We start from the raw sequence: 21,998 nt of genomic DNA, 5'->3' as shown, positions 1-21,998 counted from the left end.
ATATATATATATATTTAAAATAAAATTAATGTCTAGTTGTCATGTGTATGTCTTGGCACATTTCAGTTAGTCAATGAGTTCTGTCCCTATAAGGTTTCAGAAGTGATACTAAGCAGCCCAGGTAAAGGAAGATTTCCACATACAGAAGAATATAATTAAGCATTGACAGTGTAAGCAACCTTTGATGCTCCAGCTGTTGGTGAATTCCAATTCCTAGAATGGATGCTGAAGGTTCTAGTTCTGAAACAGCTGGAGTTCCAAATGTTGCCTATGCCTGTTGTCTCTATCAGCACAGTATCCTGTAGTGACTAGTGCTGTCTTTAGATACTGTCTGTTTAAGTGCTGGAAAAGAAGGGCATATGGATACACTCATATAGATTTCCCTAACGTAGAGCTAAGAGTGCAGAAATCTGGGGGATCTTAGACATATTTGCAAAGAAAGGGAGACATTGACAAGAGAATAAAGTGATTTGGGCAGGAATTGAATGACAGATAAAGCAAATGGGGAGGGTGAAGGAGAGGATGAGAAAGTATGAAGGCGAGATCTGGGGGTGGAGGATCAGGCTCAAGCTGAGCTACATTACACTCTCTTGAGACCCTGCTGACATCTCATTCAGTACGAGTAGGAAGCATCCCCTGCTTCCCCACCTCATTCATTATTTCAAACGCTAGAGAAATGACAGGGACATGCAGCATCTTTCTACTTATTGCAGTGCTGCAGCAGCAAACTCTTCAGTGATTTCTTCTGTCTTTACCAGGCTTCTTTCCCCTCTCACTTCTTAGAGCTGCACTGTCCTGTTATTATTTGTCCTTGCTATCACTGCCTCCTTACCCCTCACTTGTCCCAGTGTCCTGCCTGTAATTAGCTTCTTTCCAGCCGGAGGGAGCAATTTTTTTCCTTTGGAAGAATGACATGTTCCGCTTCAGAAGCTCCTACTTTAATCTGTAAGTCTTTTTACATTACCTTTCAGCATGCACTGCCTATTGCCTCAGGTGAGACCTGTTGTTTCAAGCTGGTTCTTTCATTTACTAAACTGTAATCTGAACTCTGCAAATTATAGATACTTAGATTTTATTTTACTGTGTGCATGCTGTGCTTCTCTCCCCCTGTACTTATTATCCTTGACCTTGAAATATGGAATTAACACTTGTTAAAAGTAACATATTTGGATCTGGATATTAACTTTCAAACAGAACCAAGCAGGGAGTATGCACATGGGGAGTATGCACATGGTCTGGAAAAATGTATACTAGGCTAGATAGAGAGGTTATTATACTATTCACCACTTGCAGGAGTACAGGAAAGATACTTTGCACAGTACACACAGCAGGCAGTATATAAGGGCTAGGAAATATATTTCATGTGCTATTCACAACATTAAGCAGTGCAGAAAAAGTTCTTTGTATGCTGTTAGCTACATGTGGCAGCTGAGGGCCTGGAAAGACAATGCTGGTAGCAGAAAAACAGATTGAGAATCACCCATGTAATCAGAGCTACACAAGGCAGCCGGGGATCTGGAATCTGAGTATAGCACAAACATGAAACTATTTATGAATATACAACCTGGGCACCACTTCTGAAGCTTTGACTAAAGGCGAAAAGATCATGTGAATTATTGGGAACCAAAATTTCAGTTTGAAGGACTGTTGTGATTTAAATGGAATCAGTGCAGCCCAGCAACTTGCATTTATGACATGTGTCCCTGATATGTTAAATGATTTGATAACCTTACTGTATCTCCTACCAAACCCCAACAACCAAAGCTGCTGTGTTGGGCCATAGATGTGTTGTCAGAGTGTGCTGGCACATTAACTTTGGCCATAGCTTACAATCAATTAACTTCTATTTCCAACCAATAAAAAGGTCAAAATAGCTAGAAAGTAAATGACTACTTACTATTGTTGATGTTAATTTGTGTAATGAAACAATGCATTCTGTGGGAAAGTACTGAAACTTAACGAAGACATCAGGGTAAATGACAAACACAGTGCAGTGAGCACCCAATGCATCAGCACAAATGCAACTGCACGGTAACAAATTTAAGTCGGGATTGTGTCACTTGAAATGCTGTTAGCGTAGGATTGTTTTAGAGCATTCTGCTGTGGGAACCTGGAATCACTGCTATGTTCAGTGTGAATAGGAACACTTGTTCACAATTCACCAGAAGAGGCAAAATAGGCACAATGGAGCTTGGTGGAACTATGTGAAAGTACAAGAAGTGTGTTTGGTTACAAATAACTGTAATAGTATCAATAAGTGCTTCTAGTGTAAAACACCCGAACCTGCAGCTTTGTTAATAGATGAGCCTTGTTAACTTGTTACGTAACGACTCATTTTATAAAGCTAGTCATATATTGAAAGACCGGGAGCCAGACTGGTTGAGCTGATGGTTTGATGGTTGTGGATCAAGCACATCCGGGCCAGTTGGTAGAGGAGTGCATTTACATTCCAGTGTGATCCTGGACTTAAAGAGATACTGACACCAGATATTAAACTCTTTTTCACATCTATCATAATATTTCCTTTGAAAGCTACTTATAACTTTTCCATAACGTATTTGCATATTTGAGGGGCCTGCCATATTTGTGCAGCAGGAGTCCGTTAGCATTTGGAACTTTAACTGAAAGGCTGAGATGGGACAGTCAGGTTGGCAAAACAGTCAGGTTTAGAAACTTCAACTAACACTTGCTTACAAAAACAAACCTCTCAGCAAAAAACAAAAACCTGACCTATAGGTAACTTTTAATGGACTGTACATTAATATTTTAAAAAGTATTTTTATAGAGTCAGTATCACTTTAAGTGATTTTCAAAACAACTGGTGAGGCTGTAGATTTAGCACCACCCACTGCACCACAAGCTACGGACTCCATCTTGTGTGGTTAAGGGAGTGTTGGCCTGTATATGGCTATATATTAACACCTGAATTACCTGAATTCTCAACTTGTCAATTAGAGATTCTAATGCTAACGGACTCCTGGTGCACAAATATGACAGCCCCTCATAGAGGAACATTGGGGTAAGAAAGGTAATTTAAAAGCATCTGGCACATACTTTTATAAAAAAAATGATATATAGTATACAAAGACAATATTATGATAAAAAAAAATATTTTCTGGTGTCAGTATCTCTTTAATACAGATGTTTAAGGCAATGAGGTGAATCCACGCTCTTCAGCTTTTATATACAGTATGTGTATGCCAGATGACATCACCATAAGTCTCAAGTTCCAGATCATTGTCAGTGTCTGCAATTAACACATTTTACTGTCACAAGATAAATGTATTGCAATATATTCATGAATTGCAAATAGGAATTGTAGATGTGGAACCTGGACACTGATGGGTGGTTTTGCATTTGCTTTTGGTTCCTATTCTGCTTCTATCAATGTCTTTGTAGTGGGAGCTGAACATTGGTACATTCAATCAGAGGTGGGCCAAGCAGGCCAGTTGCCCAGCCAGCCACCACGTCCCTTTCCAAAGTGAATGGGTGAACAACAAAACATGTGCAGTGACATTACGGGGCGGAGTGCATGATCACAAGTGGGGGCGAGAGAACCCAGACTAGAGGTAGGCAGAAGAGCTACCTGCCCCACTCCCCCCATCACTGCACCCTAGGCAGGCCACTTCTGTTTACCCCTAGTTTTGTGGTAGTCAATTGCTCTGGGCAATTAGCAAAGGCATACAATACAGAAAAATTCAGATGGAATTTTTCCACTCATGCATAGAGCACTTCTGCCTGGGGTAATGTCTTAAAAATGTGCCCTTAGTTGTAGATTGAAGCAACAACGAACACAAGTCGACTCTGTTCCTACCACCCACCATGGGTGCAGTGATAAATACAGAGTCCAGTTGCTTCTTGCATCCACCACTGCTCACTAGCTTAATGACCATGTTAGGGGACATGTAGTGGGGATGCCAGACTCAGGCAGCACTGTATTTATGGGGGTAGACGAGGTCTCAGTGTTTCAAAATAGAGTACAGAGACCAACAGCAATTCATCAAGAGGATATGGCAATGCGCAAAGTGCTCCTGTTTTTTGCACACTTCATTCTCCATTTGTAAATGAGTCCTATTATTTCTTTCATATCTTACATCAGGGATCCCAAATGATTTTTACCTGTGAACCACAGGTAAAAGAAGTTGGAGAGCAACATTAGCATGCAAAAAATGTTATGGTGCCAAATATGAGCTCTGGTTGGCTATTTGGTAGCCCCTATGTTGACTAGCAGGCTACAGGGGGGTCTGTTCGGCAGTGCACCTGGTTTTTATGCAATTAAAGCTTGCTTCTAAGCCTGGAACTCAAAAATAAACACCTGCTTTGAGGCCACCGGGAGCAACATCCAAGGGGTTGGTGAGCAACATGTTGCCCACGAGCCACTGGTTGGGGGGACACTGCCTTACACCCATGGCTGCTGCATCCAAAGGTGCATGAGGAATCTCTTAGTTTCACCTCAGTAGCTGCTATGGGTTCTGCTTTTTATTGTCTTGGCATCTTGACAGGGTGGGGGACACACCATCCACTTGTTGTTGTTGTTAAGACAGAATTATGTGACCTTGTACATTTCTAAACATTTATGGTGTGTGAAGGATTAAAATGATTATCTTTAACCAAATTCTTCTGTCACTTGCTGCTTAATTTAAATTAATATAAATTAAGAAAACTGTATAAATAGAAACAAACGTTAGCTGATGAGCATCTGCCCTTTAAAATTGTATTATAGTGGTCATCTCTGCACTACATTCTTATCCATCTCATGGAGTACCCCTGACATTTCATCACTGCTTCAGCTGCATCACAGGTTTCACACATACTGTATATCATCGTTTTTTTGCTCCTTGTTTCAGCTCACTATATGTGAGATTTAATCCTTGCTTACATTTACTAATTGTCTTCTTCTGTCTCTCCTTTGATGTAGGGTTGGCAGTTGGCAGTCAATATGCACAAAATATGTAACCACTTCACATTGCAAAGTATGTAAAAAGCACTGTCCATGGCAAATGCTAGCTCACTTTGGCATTTCCAATTGTAGACTGCCTCTCAACACCTGCATATTCCATATACAAAAGGGGCTTATTTATCAAACGGTGTAAAATAATTTACACCACAAAAAAGGTGTAAGAATCTGGGTTTGATATTGTTATTTTACAACACTTCAGACCTGGATGGATGAACCTTTTTTTTCTATAGCATTTTCAAAGGCTGTGTCTGTTTAAACCGGAGTTTTACACAGAGGTACGCAATCACTGATAATCAATACAAAGCTTGATAAACAGAACATTTTTCATCTGGTGATGCCTGATAATGTGTGGTGTATTTTGTCACTGTTATTTACACAGCAAGATAAATGGGATTCAAAGCATTTACTAAGAGCACAGTGGCAGTTAAAAAGTACACTGAAATGTTGGTTTTAGAGCATTTTTACCTGCTGGGGAGAGAATATAATATTGGCAGGGTAAAACTGCTAATATTGTGAATACACCACACCCATTTTATATACATTTTTTATGTGTTTGGAAATTACATCTGCAACTGAAAAAAAAAAATGATTTCCTGGTGACCTCATGTCAGCAAAAAGATACAGGTAGAGGTCGGGGGGTGGGACCCTACCCGGGTGGGACCCTACCCGTATGTTTTTGCTGACACCCTACCCGTATGTTTTTGCTGACATGAAGAGTGGCCAGAAAAGGAAAATTTGGGTAAGTATGAAGATAATTTTCTCCTTTTCAGCTGTGGCACCCTGTTCTATTCATCTCCTCATTTCTGACTTCCAAACTGTTGGCAGGTTACTAGGGTATGTGGAATGATAGCAACCAAATAACCACTGAAATTCTAAACTCTAGTTTGGCAGAATAAACAGTTAATTGAAAAATCACCAAGAACAAAAATAAATGGCCTCTTCCAAATTGTCTTAAAATAGAATTGCCTACAACTACATACTAATAGTTGCTTTTAGGGTAGGCTACCCCTTTACATCAGCCTTTCTACTGTATAACCTACTGCGGAGAGCGTCTCCTTTGAATTAGCAATGAATGATCATCCTTTTTTATCCAGCCTTGTATATAACCCTTCTACCTGCCCCTTCTAGCTTCCTGTAACATCAATCATGTCAGGAGCATGGCCTACACTGTTACAAACAGAGATAAATGAAGGCAGTGCTACAGTGGAGCCTTGTCCGTGGCAAATCAATACCAAGGGCAGAAGCTCAAGATATAAACACTTTACCCTCAATGGAGAAAGGCATGTTAGTGTTTGTAAGCTGCAACACAATTTAATGACGGCTGATTGGATTTCCTTAGTGATATGTGTAGTTTGCATTAGCACATGCTAGTTGGGAGGTTGTGGCCACTTAACTGCTCAAATTCATTCGAGAGCATTTCATTTCAGTGAGATTACTGACATGTCAGAGATGCTGGCTGCAATGAAAGATATCAGCGCTCAGGCTCAAAGTGCAACTTATTAATCACTACCAAGACTGATATAACCAACATCTACTCCATTTCATATAACAAAACCTTAAAAATATCCAGAGCTTGCACTGAATTACCTCCATTTGGGAATCCCTGTTGCAGGAGAACACATATGAATGTTCCATAAACTTCTGTATATTGTTCATTTTGAAACTTATTCTAGGAAGGTGTCTAATTAAATAGATAAATGTCTATAACGTGCAAATATTTGGTCAATTGTAATGAATGTATATTGCAAGATTGCTTAGAATGCTGTTTTATTTTATTAGGCAAAATTATTTTTTGGGGTGACATTCCCTTCTAAATTTTCTCAAAAAATTCTTTATCCTCTCCCTGTACTGAACTGAAGTTACGCTCCTTACTGTTTTCCTGGAACCTATAGAGTACTGGAGGGGTGCTATAAGTGAGAAACACAAAGAAAGGAAGGTGCCAACCCAAAACAGACAGTGCTTGGTTTCCAAGTCATTCCTTGAGAATCATTAAAATATTATCTGTATGCACAATTTGTAAACAACATTCAAGCTGACCCATTGAAACCAATTTTTACAATTCATGTAGCTTCAATATTGTCCGTAATCTACATTTAGTACTCAGTGCCTTTTCTTTTTCACATACTGTTGGGCTATACATTAAAGATAGTAACGCCCGAAACACGCAAGGCGTTGGTTTAGTGATGGTTTGTTTTTAATGGACTAAATAAACGTTTTGTTTTCATGGAGCACGGTGTTGTGGCCTAAATTTTTTCTTATATTAGTATATGTATAGCAGTGGAAAATAGGTATGAGCAAAATATTTCACTGTGTTTCGTGGCTGATAAAAAGCCCATAGACTGGTATAGTAAAATAAATTCTGGTGAAACAAAGAATAAAAAAAAAAATAACCAAAATAAGAATGGCTTCTGAGGGGTAGGACTTGGAGAGTAGTGAAATGAGAAACCGAAACTGGTTAGGATGAGAAGGGCTAAAAGGAAGTCAAAAAGCCTTATAGAAGAATTACAACTCTTATTTTGGTATCTAGGCAGTGCTGTGTGTATGGCATAAGACAAGTAAATACCTTCTGATTTCATGTAAATTGCTAGTGAAGGGCTAGCCAGGTTTGGTTTTTCATAACACATACCAGAAACAACACATACAGTATTCTCAATCTTTTAAGCACAATCCTCTTTCTCTCTCTTTGCCAATATCACCCCAATTGAGGCAGAAACACTGTTGACCATAAAGGCAGGGTCGGACTGACATACTAAGTACTAGCGGTTCTCCCAATGGAGGCAGCCCATAAGTCCCAAAAAATGCTGGCGACTTTACATTTTTCAGGGTGATATGCTGCAAAAGAGCGTAAATTTTTTCAGGGTTCCCCGTTTCCCCCCTACATTTCCTAACAACAGACCAAAGCAGACCAAGAATCCTCTGCCCTGCTGCTGCTTCTCTTCTGCTGTGCTGCCTGCACCTGGAATCACTACCTCTGTTTGGGTGCAGGCAGATGCGGAGGATTTCGGTGCCGAATGGCTATTTTGCATTTCTCACCGAAAGAAAAGGGGATCATACAGAAGCAGATTCACTGCCTGAGGAGAATCTGTGTCATGTGGCCCTAGCCTAAAGGTGTCTACAAACATAAAGATGTGTAAATAATGCATTTATCTATGCAACAGAGCTTGCCAACTTTCAACATCACAACATACAGTCATATAATGGGATGTTTCCTTATGAAATCTCTCTCTATTGACAAATTGTCTTCATTAAAATCAGTGCAATGTCATTTACTTGAACTAGAAAATAATTACTCTATAGAGCTAGATTTGCTTACCTGTCTATAAACAGCTGACATAAACAAATGTTAAACAAGCAGGATTGATCTTTTACTTATTAATATTGTAAAAACAGGGATTAATTGAAGCTCGCATGTACAGTATGTGTAGAGGAAATTGTGCCAGAACTGCTAGCTTTCAAATAGAGAAAAACTGAATTTAGACAAGTGTGCAGCATGCGTATCGCTCCCAATTTGCTATGGACTGTGTCTTATTCTTCATTACAATGAGAAAATGATAAATGTTACTGTATATAAAGCCATTTCTATCCTTGTTACACAAAAGCTTGGTCATGTGGATCCATCAGTTGCAGAAAACATTTCAGACATTTATATAGTCAGCAAGTTTCCAGTAATTGAGACAACCTACTCATGCCTTGCAACTTTACCGTGGGTTTCTTTACTTTGAACTGCACAATGTTTAGCGTTGTAATAAGGCAGCAGCTGTTCAATGGAAATAATGGGCTGTGAAAAGAAATGTTTTAACAACCTCTGCAACCACTTGCCGGCACAGAACACAAAATTACTGCATTTTGGAGGATTCAATCTCATCTACAGAACAGATTGGTAGTTTGACATAGTGAGCTTTTTATTTTTGCATACTGTTTTATGGCACAGCATATGAAGGCTCAGCTGGTGTAGTGTTGTTATGTCTCTAATCCACAAACACTGAAAAAGGGATGAAACTACTCTCCTAAATATCCTTCTGAGAAATGAAATGCAGTTTCAGTACGCAGCTAGCTTCGGCATAACAAAAAAATTAAAGAATATCCAAATTGTGAACAATCAGTTCCATTACTTTCATCAGAACAGGTGTACTGCCGTTATGCTTGGAATGTGGTATGTAATCATCCCTTTCCTTAGGTAGAGTCATTACAAAGAGTATCCAAAGCTAACAGCACAGTCATGCGCTTAAAGAAAATGAACCTCGAAAAGCAATCTTCTCTGTATTAAGTATAAAATACCAACAATTAAGGCTCTGCTTGACATTGACTTGATGGCAAAACTGCTCCGGCACATTAAAAATGGGATAAAGCTATCCGACAGATAATAGTACTTCTATTTTACCCTGCCTATTTTACCCTGTCTATTTTTCCTCCAGTGGGCAAGATTGCCATCATACATTACCATCATATTACCGCCTGGCACACTGATCTAATAGAACATTTGGGGTTCTGTTTAACTTTAAATAGAAAATGTTGGCCCCCAAACATGCATCCTCAATGCTCTGCCCTGGCAGTCCTGCTATAAGAATACCGCTTAGCAAAAATGTATTTTGGAAGCCTTGAAAGCTACACTCCAATGCAAGTAAAAGGCTTAGCAGTACAGTTCACAGCATGTTGTGGCACCTCCATTATTATGTTCTCAAAATTCAATGTATGGTTACATCCCTTACAAGGTCAATTGTTCTTTAGATTTAAGGAAAGCTGAATTAGATAATGTACACAATGTATTGATTTATCTGGCACATCAATTCACTATAAATACTAAAATGAGGACCTGTCCAGTGATGACAAAGTCTAATATATCAAGACAGGTTGTACAAGGAAGGGAATTCACATACTATGAATCCTGTACAGAAGGACAGGGACCAGTTCTCGCATCTGCATTGATCTGCAAAATCCTGGGAAAAGATTATGGAATATTGTACATTTATGATCATAGTTCTCTCGTACAGGCGTGAAGGACGCTACTTTCAGTCAAATGTTGATCTTATTTATGAAGGCTTTAACTTATTTCCAATGGTGCAGTGATTACTAACGCTCCAAATCTTAAAGGAGACATACTGTGCAGAAAGAAGAATCTGCCAGCGCATTATACATTATAACTATAGAAGGTATGTGCTTAAAAATATGTTTTTGGAGCTGATTTATTGAATAATTGCCCCAAAACCCAACTACCACTGCCCATTTTTTCCACTTCCTGCCAGCTGAATTCTCTGGTTGTGCAGGAGAGCTGGGGTCACTCAGCCCACTGCACTGTAGTATAGGAACCAATCAGCATCTAGGCTGACCTGAAACCTGTGTTTGCCTGAAGGGCTATGATTGGCTATCCCCCTCCTACTGTGCTTCTGGTAGAGATATTAGGATACACCCACCCCTCATTTGAAACACGGACCGCAACTGTAGAAGATCTATAGGCAGCTAAAATAAAGGGGACATTTTTGATGATAATATTTGTAGCCCCAGTAAAACGGCACTATTTATTCTATTGCCTACAAAAGTAGAGTTTTTGTTTTTTTTTACGTATCCTATATGTCTCCTTTAAACTTTGAGGGTATAGAGGCTGAAAAGAAGAGGATGCCCCATCCTCTTTAACTTCATTATGGGGGTTATTTATCAAAGGTCGAGTTTGTGAGGTTTTTTATACAGCGAATAAACTCACAACTCACAATGTTTGCTTATTTATGAAAAAACTTGAATGTAAAAAACTCAAATGAATGCAATCAGGGGGATAAACTCGAATGAATGCAAAAATTCAAATACTTGAACTCATCAAGTTATCAGCGAAAAAAGTCCCCAAATAGCTTGAATTGATTGAGTTTTCGAGTACAAACCTCAGAAAAAAACAGTGAATCTTGAAGGCTAAAAACATCTTGAAATGGTTCAAGGGACCTCTGCCATTGACTTCTACATGACCTTGACAGGTTTCAGCTGAAGTATTTTCAGATTCAAGCTATTTGCAGCTTTGGGGCATAATAAATCTTGAAAAATTCAAGTTTTTTATCCCGAAAAATACAATTTTTTACTTAAACTACCCTTGAAAACTCAAATTTTTCAGGGAAAACACAACGCAACCTTTAATAAATAACCTCCTAAGTCTTCACTCATTGTAACTGAAAATGTGCTCATCTAAACCTCAAGCTCTGTAAAATGTTTGAAGATAAATGTGAATCATATTCTCTTGAATTGATTTAGCACATTGCTGGAATTTTGTCATTTCTTCAAGCAGATCTAGAGATGGATCTTTCAGACATGAAGGTTCAAGGTGCCCCCCTGATGGTCAAAACAAAAATTAGCAGCTGTGCCTTCATGTTAATTGAAAACATTATTGAAATTCCCTGCAGTTGTGTGAAAAATCCTATTCTTTAAAGGGTCAAGACTTTGGTCAAGATGCACTCCAAGTAAAAATGTAAATTTTTCGGGATAAAAAAACTTGAATTGTCCAAGATTTATTATGCCCCAAAGCAGCAAATAGCTTGAATCGGTTACAAACAATTTCATCAGGCACTACTTCCCTGATGACCACAAAAATGCTGGAATTCTGGGGGGAAAATGCTGCATTGTGGGTAACAAACATGCTGATTGCATTATAAAATGACAGTTTGTAAACTGCGTGTGTGGAGGCCGATGACCCCTTATGCTTATGTGTGGTTTCATTGCTGTGTATACAGTATTTTTTAGACCTTCCTAGTTAGCACAATTGAATGCTACCAAGGTAGCATTTTTATAACTCTGTTACTTCAAAGAAACAATTCATTAAAATTCATACTTTTTCAATACATCAACATTTTTACCAAAATAAAGCATTTCTAATACAGCTAGACAGTCTTATCTATGGGGATTTCCTACTTTTATTACAATCTGAAAATCTTTTTCCTCCCCAGCTACAGAAAAAGAATGGAACAGGCATACCAAGTGCATAGTCTGAATGCTTGGGATCTTCGGTTTTCTGGATAATGAATATTTCTGTAATTTGGATCTCCATACCTTAAGTCTTCTAAAAAATAAATCAAACAGTAATTCAATCCAATAAGACTGCCATGCTTCCATTAAGGATTAATTATATCTTAGTTGCAATCTGGTACAGGTATGGGATCCGTTATCGAGAAACCCATTATCCAGAAAGTTTTGAATTACGCCAAGGCTATCTCCCATACACCCCATTTTATATAAATAATCCAAATTTTTATATAGTATTTCCTTTTCTCTGTAGTAATAAAACAGTACCTTGTACTTGACCCAAACTAACATAGAATGAACCCTTATTGGAAGCAAAACCATCCTATTGGGTCTCTTTAATGTTTATATGATTTTTTATTAGACTTAAGGTATGAAGATCCAAATTACAGAAAGACCAATTATCAGGAAATCCTTAGCATAACATGGATAACAGATCCCATATCTGTACACAGTACTGTTTTGTTATTACAGAGAAAGGGAGAATTGCTTTGAAAAACTTGAATTGTTTCAATAAAATTGAGTCTATTGGTGTATGTCCAGATGGGATGATTAGTGGAAAGCCTATACTGTATTGATCCCATCCCTGTATATGTAAACTGTTCTTGTATCTCTTTATACTGCAAGAAACAATGGTACTAAGTAATAATACTATAATAATAATAATAGTAATAATGGTTGCTAACCAATAAAAATTATACTAGATACCAATGTAAATAATAGGATATACTAACTACAGTATATATACAGTAGATATAGTTATATTTCTAGGCACAGGTAGATAATTTATATAAATACACGACCAATTTGGAAAATCTTATATACAAACTGTAAATTTATTTCATGCTGTGGCTGCATTGTACTCTCAAATAGATATAGATGATGTGCCACTGCCTAGTATTCAGGTACCAGTGATTGTACATTAATATATACCATCATACACTATAGTGTGAATGCCTGGCAGTCAGCCTTTCAGGTCCTTAATCGTTCTGCTCTCCAAATACACAGGCCATGAGAAAATCCTATAATATTTTCAGCAGTTCCCGAATTAGGTAACTGACTGCTAGCCTGGCTAGTTAAACAATCAAGTCAGATATCTGTCGCCATCAAAACAATAAAATGCTATTGCTGTCAGTGTAAAGGGAGTTTTGTCCTTCACTTACTAATACAATTTCAGCAAATGGATTTTACTCCCCGTCAATTTACAGTTACAAGTCTTCAATTTTAACAAACTGACATACTTGATAAATAGAGTGGTATATATATGTTATGTGTGACAAGCAGTTATTCATTGGATAAAAGCAGGGCATTATTATATTTACCTATTGATGGAATTGATTGGTAAATTGATCAAACTATTGATTGAAACAGAAAGTAGATTTTGATTGTTTGGTTTTTGTGGTACGTAGTGGTATCTTGAGATCAGATCTGAGATATAGGGATAGGGTTCATAGTTCAGGGGCTTGAATGTATTAGTGTTTGAAATTTAAGAGGAAACTGGGAGCCAGTGAAGGGATTTGCATGTGAAATAAAATGAGATAGGTGGGCAAGACCAACAATAAAATCTGAAAGGTGGTATAGAGTAATGCCTGCAAGTAGTAAGCTGCAGTAATGAAGCAAGAAATAATAAGAGATTGAATAAGTGATTTGGTTAGCTAATGTATGGCATTATTCATGCACTGTTACCCAGATGAAAGCTACAGGATTTGGCAAGGGTTTAAATTTGACAGATGGGAGTCAAAATATAACACCTTGGCATCATGTCTGTGTGGTTGAATGAAAGATGAAGTTGTTGACTATTAATGAAACAAGAGGTGATCTGTGATGAATTCAGTTGTAGGTGGCATTGTGACATTTAGGAGAAGATAGCAGGAATGCAATCTGTGACTTTGGAAAAGATGGAATGAGAGCAGTCTAGAGTAGATTCCGGTACCATTAACATAATGGTGGTTCTGGAATACAAATGACTTAACCAGTTTTTTTAGAGAAGTTGTATAGTGTGAGAAGTGCAGGAGGCCTCAGACATAGCCTTGAGGAGCTCCAATATAAAGAAGGAAAGAGGTGGAGGTGGAGCCAGAAAAAACTATTTAAATGAATGATTAGCCAATTAAGGTTTAAACAATGAAAGGGCAGCGCCTAGCAGGAGTGGGTGGGTGGCAAGGTCTATGTGCCATAGATCTAAAAGGATGAGTATGCAATAGTGACATTCAGACTGTGTCTGGAGATGGTCATTGGTTAGTTTGGTGAGCTGAGTTTCTGTTTAGTATATTGAATGGAAGCCAGGTTCTAATAGCCAAGCTATCTCTAAAAATAACATTGTATTGGTTTGCTTATGATCTGTATATTTCTGGGACTACACTTAGATCTACAAGGCAGATTTATTGCCAACTGAACTAGCAAGATGAAGCAATGGAGGCCCTGCTTAGAGGAAAGAAAATGAGTGGGATGGATATGATCAAATAATATGATCAGCAACTCATCCAGAGTGTCCAGAAAGTTGAAGGGCATGGGTGGGTCAGATACAAAGCAAAGACACCCCCCCCCCAGTCAACTTTAGTTAAAACAATGTAGTGTTTACTGGACTTTAAGTGCCTTATTACAGGGATAAACAGGGTAGTTTAGACAAAGTGGTGCAAAGCCAAAATGTATGTTTTCCTGTTCCACTCCACCTCAGAACACAGTCTAACCTCTTCTGATGCTTTAACGGAGCACAGACAAAAAACAAAAATCTACAATACATAAAAGGGCAACTAATACCTGACCAAAGATTAGGCATTGCTGTCATATTTAGATAAGGGTAGCAGATCCAGTAAAATGGTACATCCAAAAGTTATTACTGAAAAAGATGATGGGGTAAAGGATAACAGGTTTAATTAATTATGCATTAATAATTCATTTATGATTTTTTAAAATGTCATTTGGCCGTATTATTGGCAGAAAACTGTACGCAGTGTCCCCACTCACTTCTGTCTTCTGCTATGATATTCCGACGTGGAAGAATATTTTGGATGCTAGTACAATAAATGGCTGTGCCCTTATTAGAGAACAGGGATTTGACACAGACAGAAAAGGATTTGATTTTCCTTTTCAAGTAATTCTTTACTTTAACTTTTTTTTATACCTCAAGAGAGCGAGATTTCAATCCCAAGTCTGACTTTTTTTTTTTATTGTCACTGCCATTCACCATTTGCATGAAGAGCTGCTCTGCTCTCCTTTCTCCCTGCTTAATTGGGATATTTAGAATGATGTTCTTGGTTTTATGGGTAAAGCTGATTGCACATCTACTTTGCAGGAGCCATTACAGGGTTTATTTTTGGATTGTTGTGATTTCATTGTTAAATATATGCGAAGTTAATCATATAAGCACATACTGTTGGCAGACTTTATTGAAACAATCAGAAACACACAGGGAATATATTTACATTCTATGTGGTAATGAAATGCTACATCCCCCTTTAATCAGCCAGGAATTAAGTCACTGACTTCTTTTACACTGTTAAGGTGTCTAGTAAATGTATTATGCAGTGTAAAGACAATATCACAGTTAACATGTTGCTTGTCGTTCCTAAGCAGATCTCACTTTTGTTGCAATCAAATTAACTTATTCAACCCCGCCAACAAATATGTTTCTCATCTTACCTTTAATATAGATAGATATTGTCAGTTGTGAATATAAGGTTATTTAAAGTACTCCAATACTCTATGAAATCTAAAAAGAAAATGCTTACTGCTATATACTGTATATTATGATAGAGAAGGCATACAGTATTTCTTACATATTCTTGTTGTTGTATGGACTGGTCAGTAGGATAAAATGGACTTCAATAGGCATGGCCTAGAGAGAAGTTTTGATTAGTGACTATTTCATAATAATGACAGGGTTTAGGAAGGAATAACTATTGTGAAAAGGGGAGCATTAGACTCTGGTGTTTGGTGGAGATTTATGTACAATTTATTATCCTTTATTTATATATCACTGACACATCTTTGTAGCATGGAGGTTGTTCACCATTCACTTCAGTTCCTTTACTAGTCGAGTTTACATTATTAATATTATTATTCTAAACATGTATTTATATAGCGCCAACATATTGTGCATCACTGTTAAGTAAACGTGTTTATACAACTAAATCACATGAATTACATTCGTAGAACATACGGGGGGTTATTTATCAAAATCCGAATTGATCTCAATATTTTCTGCTACAAACTCTGATCAAATCCACTCGATTTTTTATGCTTATTTATTATTCCATTTTCCTGAAATGTTCAAGTTTTTTTTTGCCCAAAACAATTGGATTTTTGCCCAAAAATTCTGAAAACTTCAGGGTATTGCACGAAAGCCAGCACATATTAAAAAATCATTGTGACTTCTCCCATTGACTTATATGCAACGTCGACAGGTCTGAGATGCTGGATTTTCTGATTCTGACTTTTCCATCTTCAGGGGGTTTAATAACATAAAGTCAGATTTTATAAAACATAAAACATTTATAAAATATTTGGAGTTTAGTAAATAACCCCCATGGAGTTACAAAAAATCACGACCAATATCAGTACAAAAGGTGAGGAAGGCCCTGTGCAAAAGGGCTTACAATCTAAAGAGAAGGGAATACGACACAAGGTGTTGGAGTGGGCAAGATCAGAATTAAGTGGGTGAGAGTTGTAGCATATGGTATTGCATTTGGTAGTTAAGCAAGAGTAAGGGTAGGCTTCTCTAAATAAGTGAGTTTTAAGAGATCTTTTGAAATCAGAAAGTTGGGAGAAAGTTGGACAGACTTTGGGAGAGAGAGTGCTGCAGGTGCCATTGGGGGGGTCACAAATCAAGGGGGTGTGAGTGAGTGGAGTCTGGCAGTGGGCAGCAAGTGGCAGCTGTTATATAAGCAGATTAATGGCTAATACTCAGCAACTGTGGCCAGATAAGTAACAGCTGAGCCATTATTGAGAACATGGCATGGCACTTATGGTAAATCCCGCCTTGAATCATCATTCAATAGTTACATCTTACTATAGCAATAGTAGAGATAAGTGAATATTGTGCTGAAAGGAGAAAGATCTACAATTAGGAAATTGAATTTGGAGGAGAAAATTGTATATTGCCCAAAACCCAATCAAAATCCATTTGCACTGATTTGGTAAAAATGTGTTGCATTAGCCTGTTATTCCTAAAGCTTGCTTTCTCTGTACAGCCTTTCGAAGGAGAATACCTGTCATACAACTAAAGGTTTTGTTCTTTTTTATATACGTAAACTTTGCAATCTTATGAACAAAGTCCATCCCCTTGGGTATCCTCCCAGGGAGGATTAAGGAATTTAATCTTAATATCTAACAAGTTTTCCCTGGCTCCTTTACTATTCTGTTTGTAGAGAGTCCTACTCTGGAATGTCTATGTTTAATAGATGCAAGTTTCTGTTGGCTGTTCTTTTCAATCATCTCACATATGTAATGTAGATAAGGATAAAGAGCCTGCTTATGATTTCACTAATCATGAAAAATATGATATGAACAATGCCTAATTTCTAATCTTTGTACCTGCTAAATAATTCATCAGATCACATGTATTATACAGAGATATGACTGAACATCATCTATAAAGAACCGTTCAATTTATACATTTAATTTTTTCATTATATGTACGTATAAAGGATTTCTATACTGGGTTGATATCTTATTCCTACATATAAGGGATGTAGTATAGGATCATGTTCTAATGCATTTAGAGCATTAAAAGCACATAGCATAAATGTTTTGCAAGAGAGCTACAAAATAATTAGTCACAAATTCTTCTGAAGTCAACAAACTATCAATATTCATAGGGTTTCCAAACTTGCTGAAACATTTGACTTGCTTCTCATTAGAGATATAACTACAAATACCTGCTCCTGTGTTACTGAAACATTTTGCTTTTGCTGTTCCAAGGAGACGACATACATAACTGTGTTATAAACCTTGTTCTTTTAGGTTCTAAGAAGGAAATCTATGGGCCACAGAGGCAGATATTTTGCAGAAGATGTCAGATGTCTTTTTAGATTGTGTGCAGGGTTCATATTCAGATGTAAAAAGAGTTGGGGAGCAACACAAGCATGAAAAATATTCTGGGTAGTGCAAAATAAGTGCTGTTATTGGCTATGTGGACTGGCAGCCTACATGAGACTCTATGTGGCAGTATTGGCAGTAGACCTAGTTGTTATGCAACCAAAACTTGCCTCCAAATCAGGATTTCAAAATAAGCACCTGCTTTGAGGCCTCTGGAAGCAACATTTCTCATGAGCCACTGGTTAGGGATCACTGGTATAGACAGTTAATGGCATAAAGGGATGAACAGACAGCCGAGCTCTTAAAATATTTCACTTAGGAACCAGTAGATAGTGGGGTTATGGAGATAGAGCCCAGGTAAACCCAGGACCACTGAAGCTGGGGGCAGTCAGTATAGCAATTACATTCTCTCCACTGGACCAGACGTTGGCAAATGCAATGTCTATAAAGTTGCCTGAGCTCCTGAATCACGGTAAGTGACAGAAGAACTTTGCACATAGATGAAACTGAAAAGAAGTAGGAACCAGTTTATGGGGAGAGGATTCATTACTGCCAACCAGGGTCGGACTGGGCACCACTGGCAAAGACCTGCTCCCTTCACTATGCCTTCTTTGCTGCCTCTGACATCTGACATGCACTCACGGGGGGGCAGTGGGGGTTGCCACTCGGGCAGAGGGGCCAGAGGAGCTTTGTGGCTGCGTCGGGGGGGCCCGCAGGCCCGGATTTGTGGAATGGCCACCTAGGCCCGGGCCTAGGGCGGCAGGATTTTAGGGGGGCAGCATGATGCCCAACCACACCCACTTTGGTTCAAAAACACTGGGGATGCGCTGGAGATACAATATTTTTTTAAATTTCCCCATTGATGATGAAAATTTGCACGAATAAAGGGGAGGGGACAGGGGCGCCGAACGGCAGTGGGCCTTGGGGTGCCCTCTATGTAAATCCGGCCCTGGGGGCCCGGTAGAGGGTTTGGGGGGCACTAAGGCAGCAGCCCTTGTGGGCCACTGTCAAAAACATGAATTTTGCTGCAAAACTGTACCAGGCAAAAAAGTTTGCGCGTCCATAGAAATACCACCAGGGTGAAGATGTAATTTCAATATTTCCTAACCTTGGGTACCCAGATTTTTGCTGGGCTCTTAGAAGTCATTAACATATATTAGCTCCCAGATTTTTTCAGCATATTATAAGGGGTTAAACCTTTTGGATCGATTTGTTCCAACATTGAGAAAAAACATTTGTTTCTACAAACATGGGATACATGTTAGGGTATCATGATTCAATGGCTGCTGCTGAACTGCACTGTCCACTATCTTCCCATAAATCGCAATGACATCCATCTGCTCAAAGCAGTCAAAAACATTTTTGTAAATGGACACTTGCAACAAATTGAATAAATTAATTTAATGTCCTTCTAGGTAAATGGGGTTTCTGATTGTTCATGATTCCTCAATGTTATAATTGTTATTTGATAAATTATCCCCAGGTTCAAACTGAATTAGGCTAGTAGTAGGCCAGTAGTAGACAGCTGCTGACATTACATATATTTAATGCATATACACAATGTCCAGTTCACATTTCCTGTACTGTGTATTTTAAAGTAAGATTGTCTTTTCCAGAAACTTGTTTAATTGCAGATGAAAATTACTAGAGCACTATTTTATCACTTCCATTTAAGTAGCACCCCAAGAAATAATAAACTTGGCATAATGAAGCTGTTTAATTAAGTGTGAAAGTTACTCGCTCTTATTAATTCCCATGGAAGTGCAGCCTCCATAATCTGGTACCACACATTGATTCCATTTAACAAGGTCCTGTTCTCTCTCTTTCTCTCTTTTATTTTTTTCCACCATTCATGTAGTTGTGGGAATGAGTGGAAAATACCCATTTTGGCTTATTAAATTTGAATAGGAAGATGTTACTTTGGTGTGCAAGAATACATATTAATATACAGGGGTTCATTTATTAATGTGGTACATAAAATAAAAATAGTATACCACTGCAGCCCCCCTTTTTTCCATAGCACTATTATGCTGGTACATAAATCCTTTGACTACGACTCCTCATTTTATGGCACCTCTGACTCCTTTGGTTTTAAAGGAACAGTAACACCAAAACTTAGGGGCACATTTACTTAGCTCGAGTGAAGGAATAGAATAAAAAATACTTCGAATTTCGAAGTGTTTTTTTGGCTACTTCGACCATCGAATTGGCTACTTCGACCTTCGACTACGACTTCGACTTCGAATCGAACGATTCAAACTAAAAATCGTTCAACTATTCGATCACTCGATAGTCGAAGTACTGTCTCTTTAAAAAAAACTTCGACCCCCTACTTTCCACTTAAAACCTACCGAGCATCAATGTTAGCCTATGGGGAAGGTCCCCATAGGCTTTCCAAGGTTTTTTTGATCGAAGGAATTTTGTTCGATCGATGGATTAAAATCATTTGAATCGTTCGATTCAAAGGATTTAATCATTCGATCGAGCGATTATTCCTTCGAACGAATATCGGCAAATCCTTCGATATTCGAAGTCGAAAGATTTAACTTCGATTAATTAGCCCTCGATATTCGACCCTTAGTAAATGTGCCCCTAAAAGTGTATCAAAGTAATTAAATATAATGTACAATTGCTCTGCACTTGTAAAACTAGCATGTTTGCTTCAGAAAGACTAAGCAAAAACATTATAAAACAACTTGTATAGTAATTGAACCTGGCATATACAGTAGCTGTAGAATAGCTGTTAAACAATCCAAAATGATTATACTTTATTATAAAAGTATTGTTCTTATAAACAGAATTGCTTTTGTCATCTCATCCTTCATAGAAGCTCTTAAATCGTATTTGATTATTCTTAGTGCTTGTTATAAAGTTATTAGGAGTCTAAATATTTTTGGCAACTCCAACTCCAAAATTGCTTTGAATTCAACGACTGCGACTCCACAGCTCTACATTTATCAATAGTGTAAATGGCGCAAGATGTTTTTTTACCCACAATGCAGCAATGTAAAAATGTATTGCTTAGTGGGTACAGTAACTTGCATGCGATACAACAATACAGATGAAAAATCTGTCCCCTGTAATTTTTTTAGAATGGTACTATTTCTGGTGCAGTCCCCAATTTTATCTGCCCATCTAGAGTTCAGCATTCCATAGAGTTCAATAAAATGCAACAAAATATGTACATAGAGGTTTTTTTTAAAAGTGCTGAGCCTAATGTCACCCATTTACCCCAAAGTCTCCCATCTGACCAATCAAAATTCATCATTCTGTAACATAGCAGAACTCATTGAAGCATTGGGACAAAACATGTATCTAGGGGTCTTCACTTGAATCTGTCATACAGTATATTTACACCAAAACCACACACATCCATCTGAACATATTGCACAATTCCATAGACTGTGATACTGTGCCATTCAACAGAGCTATACAATTCAGGCTGGACAGCAAGGGAAAAGCTTTGCCACCAATCACCCCCCATGCCCTCAATCAAGCTTAAGAGAGAGAGAGTAGTGACAAACGGGAAGGGGTGATAGATCAACATGCCTTTAGCTTGCCTCAAAATTCAATAGCTGACCATCTGAATAATGAAATTGTACCATTCTATAGTTTGGAAGAATTACTCAGCAGTGCATTGTTGCAACAGAGAAACCATATATATATATATATATATATATATATATATATATATATATATATATATATATATATATATATATATATATATATATATATATATATATATATATATATATATATATATATAGGGGTCAAGGGTACTGAGCTTGGTAATGCAGTCTATTTGCCTTAAACCTATTAATTTACCATCCAATCCTGGGTTCAGATCCGCCAACCTATTTAACCAATGACACTGTGTCATTCTATATCACTGGAGAACGTCTCAATATTATTTTAAAAGTTATAAAATTTCCCAAGCAACACTAGGTACTTTATTTTCCCAACCCAAGCCCTCTGACTGCCTAAAAAGGTCAGTAGTATAATAAAT

The 21,998-nt window shown here is 37.9% G+C and overlaps 1 long non-coding RNA gene across 3 annotated transcripts in view; it reads left to right on the top strand.

The window, feature by feature from the left end:
- Nucleotides 1–510: 510 nt before the first annotated feature.
- Nucleotides 511–21,998, top strand: part of LOC121393802 — a 38,886-nt gene continuing 17,398 nt past the window's right edge. For all 3 annotated transcript variants that reach the window (XR_005961372.1, XR_005961374.1, XR_005961373.1), the window contains exon 1: nt 511–945. This is a non-coding gene — a long non-coding RNA (uncharacterized LOC121393802). The remainder of the gene's footprint in view (nt 946–21,998) is intronic.

Source organism: Xenopus laevis, chromosome 5L, assembly GCF_017654675.1.
Source record: "Xenopus laevis strain J_2021 chromosome 5L, Xenopus_laevis_v10.1, whole genome shotgun sequence".
In the NCBI taxonomy this organism is placed as follows: Eukaryota; Metazoa; Chordata; class Amphibia; order Anura; family Pipidae; genus Xenopus; species Xenopus laevis.
Note: the sequence above shows the minus strand (reverse complement) of the source record. Positions and strands in the feature narration are given on the sequence as shown.